Raw genomic sequence first — 10,184 nt, 5'->3', positions numbered from 1 at the left:
TGATGACTCATCAAAGGAAGTATTAATGGAAGGGGATCCAGAGAGGAGATGGTAGATTGGGAGGTAATGTGAATAGATGATTTAGCTTCATTTGACCATGAAAGCAAGCTCTATGATGCAGGAATTCTGCATTCTGGGAACTATAACAATGTCTAGCATAGATTGCACTAATAATTGTTTGTTAAATAAATAAATGTCATGAGTTTTGGAGGGTAAACAGGAGCCAAATTTAGTAGATCATGCAGGGTCTTGTAAATCATGAAGACTTTTGGCTTGCTGCTTTCTAAGTACAGTATAATGGAAAACCACTCAAGGATTTGCTCAGAGCCTAGCCAGACTGGATTTATGTTTTAAAATGAACACAGATCCCCCTCATGTAAAATGGATTGTAACTGTGCAGGCGGGAAAGTTATGAGGCTTTTGCAGCTTTCTTAACGGAAAAAAATAGAGCAATGGAGCAAGCAATCTAAACCAAGTAACCAGAGAATGGGTGGTCAGAAAGAGAGATGTCTGAATTTTTTTGTGATGACTAGATAAATGAAGTTATAATTATATAATAAATGATAGAAAGTAGCATCTCTACTTTTTAGATTACTAATATTTATAAGTGGCATAATTCATGTTGCCTTTATCATTTATATAACATGATTGCCCTGTGATTGATGACTGGCTATCATAGTCTAACTCTGAACCCATAGGAACTATTTCAGATCCTTCCTAGAATCTAAAATAATTCATTATTTCTATAAATCAGTCATTCTCTACTAATTTATTTTGCTTTACCATTTTCCAGGCACTATGCAAAATACTGGGCATAGAATGGTAAACAAAGTATACATGGTCTCTGTCCTCACAGTTTAGAAGAAAAGACAAAGTTAAAGCATGTGGAATATTATGAAAGGATAAGAACTAGAAAATGTTTGGTAACATCAAAAATCAAGGTGATTAAACCTATTCTAGGAGATCAAGAAAGCCCACTAGACAAAAAATAAAAAATAAATAAAAATAAGTTGAGACCTTGTTATTCGGCGTCAGATGGAAATGGGGAAGAATAACATTTATGGTAAAGAATCAATGAAATATTCAGGCCAGGATTTATGCAGAGGCTGGCTCACAGAAAGGAATACATGGGCCAGAAAACAATGAGCAATGATGTTGTTTGATAGGCAGGAGCTAAATGGGGCATAGTCATGTAATTCATGTAAATGATATTGGACATTATTACCAAAACAATAGAGAAATAAAGAGGTTTCAAGTAGAAGAATGAAACAACTCACAATCTAGAGTTGTAAGCCAGATGCCATATTGAGGTTTCCTGCTCTTAAAAGATTTTGTTGGGCTTGGCCTGAGTTTCAATTCCTTCATCTGTGATGGAATTCAAATTCTTACCACAATTTCTGCAAATTACAAGATCTCACGGTCGTCTACTCCTTTCTAACTCTGTACTGCTCCAGGCTGCTTGGTGATTGTATTTGCTTTCCCCCCATGGACTTACAACTCAACTCCTTTATCCATTTCATAAGCAATCTACACATTAAATATTTCATAACTCTAGTGGGTTTTATTGTGACTTTAAGAGGTCACTGGAAAGAGACTCATCTCAAAGAAAGTGCCCCTATATCATTTACCTTATTCTATCTCATTTTCTTATCTTCTTTCTTTCATGGAGCCAGAAACAATGTTTTTCCATTGTCATATTTAAAATTATTTTACTTGTAACTCTTGGGGTCTTCTATCTTCAAGTATTTATCAATATATTCTTTCCAAAATTACACTTCTCTCTCTAAGATGAATTTTGGTGACAGCTGTTTGTATATTTTTCATCTTGTAATTTAATAAATATTCTTTAACTACTGAGTGGAAAAATTATAGTTCATTACGAATAAAAGAAAAATTCATAATGATAACCTAATCTGATTCTTTTATAGAAAAGAAGACACTTATACCCAGAGAGGTCAAGTTACTTGCCATTTTGCTATTGGCATAACTTGTTCAAGCAGTTGGACAGTTTGGGCAGTTTTCCTAATCCACTCGACAGATATTTAGGCAGCTTTCCTAATTCAGTGTTCTTTCTGTTGAGATTGTGGCTCTTCTTAGTATGTCTTTTATCTCTCATTGGAACTCATAAGCTCATAAATCCTCTCTATGGTTATAGCTTCGCACCTAATTATAACTTGCCTATGTGGCTTGACCAAATTTTTCATTCATCCAAGGGAGTTGTCTTAGATCATTATAGCTTCTGCATCAAAATACCATAGACTTTGTAGCTTAGTAACAACAGAAATTTATTTTTCACACTTCTGGAGGATGGGCAGTCCAAGAACAAGCACTGGAAGATTTGGTTTCTGGTGAGGGCCCTTTTCCTGGTCTCTTCTAGCTGTGTTCTCACATGGTGGAAAGGGTAAGGCAACTGTAGGGCCTCTTTTATAAAGGCACTAATGCCATTTGTGAAGGCTCTGCCCTTGTGACCTAATTATGACTCCAAGGCCCCATCTCTTAATTCCATCATATTGGGTATGAAGTTTCAACTTGTGAATTCTGGGGAAAGACACAAACATTGAGACCATAGCAGAATGGTAAAGGATAGCTTTTACTCCACTAACTTTGTTGTAGAACCATGCCCACTGTGTTAACCAGGCTGCTATTACAAAATGTCACAAACTGGCTAAACAACATTTATTTTCCACAGTCCTGGAGGCTAGGAAGTCCAAGATCAGGCACCAACAGATTCAGTGTCTGGTAAGGGACCTCCCCTGGGTTCATAGATGGCAGTTTTCTCAGTATGTCTTCATGTAACAGAGGAGGTGAGGGGTCTCTTTCAAACCTCTTTTATAAGGGAACTTACTCCATTCGTGAAGGCTCTGCCTCCATGACCTAATAACCTCCCAAAGGCTGCATCAACTGATATCATCACCTTGGACTTAAAAACTTTATTACATGAATTTTGGGAAGACATAAACATTCAGACCATAGCACCCACTCAAATGAGCCACAAAATAAAAGCAATAGCCAAGGGTTGTCATTTTTTCATAAACAAGTAAAGCTATGAAAAGATTGCTTATGTATTGAAGTATAGCTCAACATACATACAATCAATAATTTTAGATGGCATGTATATTTTAAATCTGCACAAATATTTAAATCATAGTCATTGCTGAAACCTCTTGTTTTTTCACTAAGCAGGAAAATAATGGCTCAAAGGAAAGGAGAGAAAAATAAAGAAAAATGGACCCTATATTCCCTTTGCTTAATAACATGAATCTTCATTTTCCTTAAGGTGACTAACCTCTGGAATATGCATGTTTCCTGAAATGTATGGCACATACTGTGTGTTTTTTTTTTTTTCTTCTTGCCATTTGATGATTTCTCCTTTTCTCTTGGCTGTATATTCACCTCTCATGCCCTAATGTGGGCATTTTCTAAGGTTTTTTTCTTGATTCTCCCTCTTTTACCTTCCTTTCCCATTTGTCATTATCCTCTATTCTCAAGATTAAATAATTTCCACTAAATGAATGATTTTTAAGCCTTTATCTATGGCTTATTTTCTCTTTCTCAGGAAACAATTTGCATTTTAACCTTTGGGAAATTTTGATGTAAGACGTATAATTACCAGTGTCAACATGTTTAAAACTTTCCCTGACATTCCCTCCAATTTTCTCCTAAATGTTTTTCTAACCCCACTCTGTGTTATCTGTGTGCTTTCATCCTGGTTACCTTCTATAAAAACAGTTTATATGACAGGACTCACAGGTAGAGGACTATCAGGAAGGGATTGTATCATCTGGCCCTACTTGTTGAAGAGCCTGTAATGAAGCATTTATGTAGAGTCTTTATCAAAAAACCATCTGATACCAATTTATCTGATAATAAGCGATCATGATCATCATTATTTCATCAAGTGAGATTATATATGTGAAATCTCTCTCTAAAGTCTAAAGAAAGGCTCAAATATGATGCATTTTTACTTATTTATTTTGTGGTATATTTTCATCATTAAACTTTTTGAAATCACATACAATGCTACCAAGGTGAAGAAGCAAAATTGCAAATACTCCAAGTTAAGGTCAGTTACTGCTTTTTTAAAAACCATTGCTATAGGAAATACCTATGGCAACAGATAATTTTAGTTTCTTCTATTTGCCTTGTTTTCTGAATTATTTATTTTTGCTCTTTTACAAACAATTCTATGCTCTATTTTAAAGATACATACATACATAACTTTTTCTCCTGTTTACATTTATTACATATTAAATTGCCTTAGTAATTTTTACAAAAAGTAAATATTTAATGAATAGCAAATTTATCGAGTTTCCCCTAAAGAGCAGACTGGTATAGTTGCTGTCTTCAAATGTCTATTTTCAATTTCTCAATGATCCTTTATACTTGACAAAACCTACCCAAACTGTAGAAAATGTTTTCTTTTTTAATTGAAAACTTATCACTTCAATCTCTATGTGATCTGAATACTGATTGAACAGTGAATTGAAGAATTAAAAAAACGTACAACATATTTAAATATTTCTAATTTTTCTTCTGTTTAATGAAAAATCTTTTGAAAAAAATTTAACAGCTCTATTATCTTTGGAAAGTCATAAAATTTTACACAGCCTTTGTTTGAATCCCAGTTCCACCACTTAGTGGCTGTAAGAATTTGAGCACGCTACTTTATATCCCTGTGTTTTCGATTTCTCATATGTAAAATAAAATGGGGATAGTAAGAGGATTGTCAAGAGAAATACACTGAATAAAACATAATAGACAACACTGAAGAACTTCACTTAGTGTCTGGCATATAGTAAGTGCTCAGTAAATTTTAGCTGCTATCAAGAAAATATTATAGGATGAGAACTAAGAATTTAGAAACACCTTAACAGGGCAATTTTCTTATTTCACTCGTATCACAGAATGTTATAATTTTTCTGTTTACTAGCATAATGTATGGAAGAGTGATTGTACTGAGAACATTTTTAAAAATCTGTCTGTATAAGTTGTTTTAAGCCATTACAAATGTTTTCTGATTTCTCCTTTACTAAATTCTTTGTATCCAAACAATATGAGGCTTTTAGGTTGTTACTCTCCTTTCTATATTTTTATTTGTGGAGGAAAATATATCTAAGTCATGATGTTGGAATATTAAGATAATAAGCATTTACACCCAGATTAATACAAAAAGAATATTATAAATTAATTTTATTTAATAAAGTATAAAGACATCAATATATTTTCCATTTTGAAGGCTTACTGGAACATGTAAAATTATCATAATTAATAATGATAATATAAATCTTAATTCTGAGAAAGCATAGAATCTAAAGTTCTTCCTAAAATTAAACAATGTTTCCTTCACTGTGTTTTAAATTATGGAGCAGATTATTTACAAACGTCATAAACTGTAAAGAAATGCAATATTTATTGCACCCAGGAAGCCGCTACAACAGAGACTGAAAAAATTTAATCAAGCCTATAATTAAATTATTTTAAGCCAATTAGTTATTTTCTAGTAAGTGTTTCATTAGACAATAGCACTGTGTGTTTATGTCAGATTTCTTTTCTTGCTAAGAAAGAAGAAGTAGTAGATTTTTTTGATGGACATTTATTTATCCTTTTTAATGTCATTTAAAAATTAAAAGGAAAACATTGATGTGATGTTTCTGCTTTTTAGTTTGACAGATAATCTCTTTGCCTTTCATAAAATAGAGGACTTTATCAGAATTGTTAGCTACAACACTTAAATTGTGTAGTTCACTACTGAGGTTGTGCCAGGAAAAAGAGTGACATCACTCTATATAGGTCTAGCTCACTGCTTCTTTCATAGACCTTCTTAGAAGTGCAAGCTTCCCTGGGTATTGCAAAAATGATGGTGCCTTCATCATTTAGAGATGCACAAGTTTAATAAAATTCCAAGGATTTTATCTGGTTTTCCAGCTGAATCTTTTAATAATATTAGAATGAAGGAGATTTGGTTTTAAGGTTGATTTCTTTTTTCTTCTAAAAGCATGAAATCGGAACAGATGGGATCTCAGATCCAGCTTAGTGAGAACTGAAGTTGTTTCATACACTTTTTTTGTCTTTAGAAACAAAAACTAACAGCATTAATTTAGCCTGAATCTGTACAGTACTAGTATTGTCCATCATAGATAGCTCAATGATGAAGTGTTAACTGCAGCTGCAGATTCAGTATCTAGGCCTTTGTTGTATTTCTTTTTTTTTAGGAAGCTATTAATGAGATTCTTTTTTAGTTTAAGGCCATCCCCCTCCCTTTTTATTTGCATTTGTTCTTTCAAGAAAATACTTAATTTGCTAAAACCTGGCATCAGTAATAAGAAGTACACTTTAATAAAGTATTTCGGAATTAAGCTTGAAGTAATTCTCAGTTATTACATATTTCCTTTAGGAGGAGGAAATAAAAGATTATATACTGTTAAATTTATGATTATATTTATCAGCAGTTATTTATAAACTTCTTTCTTGCTATTGACTAGTATATCGTAAAAGATTTCTTTTATTTCCTACCTTGATGGGTAAATCACTGTAATTAAGTAACAGAATGCCTTCTGTGTTAGGTGTGATATAACTTAGATTCTTCTAGGTTCTCATTTGCTAAAAATCTATTTTATATCTTTATGAGAGTATTTCTCAATATAACAAGATATTTAGGGCATTAATTAGATATTTAAAAAGTGTTCAGTGCCATCTGACGGTAGTTTTTTGAGCAATCATCATATATTTGCTAATCAGACAATAAAAATTATTGCATCATAGAATTTTAGAACCCAAAAGAAACATAGGGCTTATATAGCCCTGCTCTCTTGGTTTTCAGATGAGGCACTACATGTCCAAGGAGGTGAGGTGACAGACGTGAGTCACATGCCTGGCCAGTGACCATGTCAAGATGAGAATCCTAGTGCCAATACAATCTGTTTTTTTGATATCTCATAATAGTCCTCAGTGGACTTGGTCCTTTTGTTGTTGATTTTTCCCCAATACACAGTATATTCATTGAATTTGACACTCTAGTTATGTTAATTATATAAACCACAATTTATCCATTGCATGAGAGCAGAATAAAGCTATTCATACATGCCAAGGTTTAAGAATGCTTTAGACAATGCAATGTATTGTGTTTTGCAAATAAAGACATTAAAATGTTTACATGCTGTGAGCTAAAAGCTCATGGGTCCCTGTAAATACCAGAAGGAAAGCTTCTCAAAAAAATATGAAATACTTGAAAATGTCTTGTGTCAATTGGTTTTATTATTCTTTTTACTTCATTACCTTGGTGTCCTCAGTTCTTTATAGTTTGTAATCATTTATTAATAGTTTTTGATACAATTCTACATTTCTTTTAATGTAGTCAACAAAACACAAACTTAAATTATACCCTTAATGAGAATTATTAATTCTGGAGGCTCTTTCTGAACTTGTCATTCACTTAAATATTTTGGTAAAAATACATTTATTTTTTGTTCTAACCTTCATAAATACCACCCATTCTGTATTGTAACTATGAAAATGTTTGAGTACGCAGAACACATACTACTTACCAAATAGATTTCAGTCTGAGATGCTTAAAGTGAAGCAATTAATTCTAAAGAATTCTTATATATTTGTATTACCACTTTACTAACAGGTGTCCAGCAAGCATTCTTGGGTGTGTGTGTGTGTGTGTGTGTGTGTGTGTGTGTGTGTGTCTATATCTATCTATCTAATGTATCTTGTATTCATGCTTCAAAATCTCACTTAAATGTCACCTCTAAGAAGAAGATTATCCAGTCCCCTACCCAAAGCCAACCTAGCCGCTCTCTTCACTTTATACTGGGAGTAAGATGCTCAATACAATTACCTGCGTAGCTTTCTGAGTCTTAATCTAGACTGCAAACTCTTCAGTTGTGGGCCTCCCTCATATTCTTATTGTTTATTACATTGCCTGGAATATAACAGATACTCAATGACATTTTTGCTGAATTAATACAATAATGTCTTAATAATAAGACAATAAATTAATAAATTAATAATTTAGTACTATATAATTATATAGAAACTCTAGGAAATTCAAATAGAAGGAGAAAAAAATACCATACATTTAGGTGATAAATGATAAAGCCCGAGTCTAGAAATATGTACATAGATTAGTTGTAACGACTGTCAGAGCTCTCAAACTACATTTTAATTCCAAAATAATTTTGCATTTCTGTACAGAAAAGAGTGAAGTATGACTTATCAACTTAGGAATGTCTATTTAACTATTTATCCCTAATGATTTTTACTTTCACTTATTTTATAAATTACATTAGGTAAGATACAAGTATAATTTCTTTAATGCAATTAGGTCAACATTTTTCCTGAAAAAATCCTTTCCTGTTCTGTTTTTAGGGCAACTTGCCTAAAATTATTTCAGTACCTTTTGAACTGTTTATTTCCAACATTTAAAAATATATTTTATGTAGCTGTTATTTCAAAATTAATGCCATAAATTATTTCTATTTTTAAATATTGATATCAAAATAAGCCATGTTTATAATTCAATTATTTGCTATGCCAATCTCTTCATTAATCAATATAAATGAAATTCCATTTTTGAATGTGGCAGTACTTAAACTTCTTGAGAAAACAGAGATTGGAGTCTGCAGAGGTCAAGGCAGCTGGAATTTGCCCAGTAGAATACCTACGGAGAAGAAAATGCAGAGAGAGAGCTAGAGAGTCCATGAGAGCTACAGAAATCCGCAGAGGTTTCCCTGAGTCTTTGGCAGAATAACAGTTTGCATATGTATGGGGTGAACTCCCATAAGGCCACACAAGCACAACTTCTAAGGAAAGAAATTTATTGTGGAGCTATAAGATAGACAATTCTCAGAGCTCACACAAGGCTGGGATTTTTTTTACTTCCCACCTTGTTAAATACAGGGGCATTCTGTAGACATCCAGGCTGAGCCACACCTTAGATGAGGAGCTTACTCAGCACTAGAATAAAAGCTACACTGGACCTGCCTTAAAAAATTTTTGAAAGAAAGGTTCACAAGATCACAGTAATCTGTAAGTGACTTAATCCGACAGAAAAAGTTAATCACTTAAAAGAATACAAAAAATCCAACATTCTTGAACATAAATTCATGATGTCTTTCATCCAGCAAAAAATTAATAGATAACAAAGAAGCTGAAAATTTCTAATCAACTCCAAATGTAAGTTGTTAAGCTTTTTTGATTTTAATTAGCCAAAAGTTGGAATTCAATTACTAAATAAGTAGCTATAGTTCTACTGTCGCTAGAATATATACAAATACTGCATTTTGTGGAGACTTTCCTATAAAGACAGGTCATGTATTTATAACATCATCACTTACCAAGCATTTTTCAATCTTACCTTGATAAATATATACCAAACACTATTTGGTCATGATGATTATTTGCTAAAATTTATGTTGTGGGCAAGTGAGGTTCAGCAAATTTACAATGCTTGAAGTAGCAAAGAAGCAATTTAAATCTACTGACCCCAAGTATACTTTATATTTTTATGCTGTCAAAAAACTTCAGGTAAGTGTATAATTATGAAAATTTGCATGGAATTTTATTGGATAAATATTTCTAGTTATTAATCATGTTTATAGATTGTTTCCTAAATATATATCTCCTATATAACTGGTAGTGGTACTTTCTACCCTAAGAGAACTGCCATAAAATAACTTAAAAGCAAAGCTCAAAAGTTCACAGTAGAAAGGCTAATACTATATTATTATTATTTAGATGTCTTATAGCAATATAAAGAAATTTATAAAATTATAAAAAGAAATGATTTGTAACATTACTTTGAGATTACTACAAGGTACATGAATGCAAATTATTGTAAAACAATTATTTAAAGAGAAAAGGAAATAAACCTTGATTATCTGCAATATATCTGCTTTTTCTTCTATCTTTCTGACCAATTCTTCTGTTTCCTTTACTCAATTACCCTTTTCTGTTCATCTTTAAAATATTAGGGAGCCTAAGGACCTCTCTATACACAATATTTTTAGGTAAACCTATCAATCTCATGTTTTTAAATATTCAGATATCACTTGATGCCTTCAGCCCTGAGCTTTTCTCTCTGAAATCTAACATTATCCAACAACCTATTTGACATTTCAAAATGGAATTTTAATAGACATTTCAAATTTTATATTACTGGAACAGAATTCTACTCCAAA

Source organism: Hylobates moloch, unplaced genomic scaffold (assembly GCF_009828535.3).
Source record: "Hylobates moloch isolate HMO894 unplaced genomic scaffold, HMol_V3 SCAFFOLD_1, whole genome shotgun sequence".
Lineage (NCBI taxonomy): Eukaryota > Metazoa > Chordata > Mammalia > Primates > Hylobatidae > Hylobates > Hylobates moloch.
The sequence above is the reverse complement of the archived record's forward strand: the minus strand, read 5'-3'. Positions refer to the sequence as shown.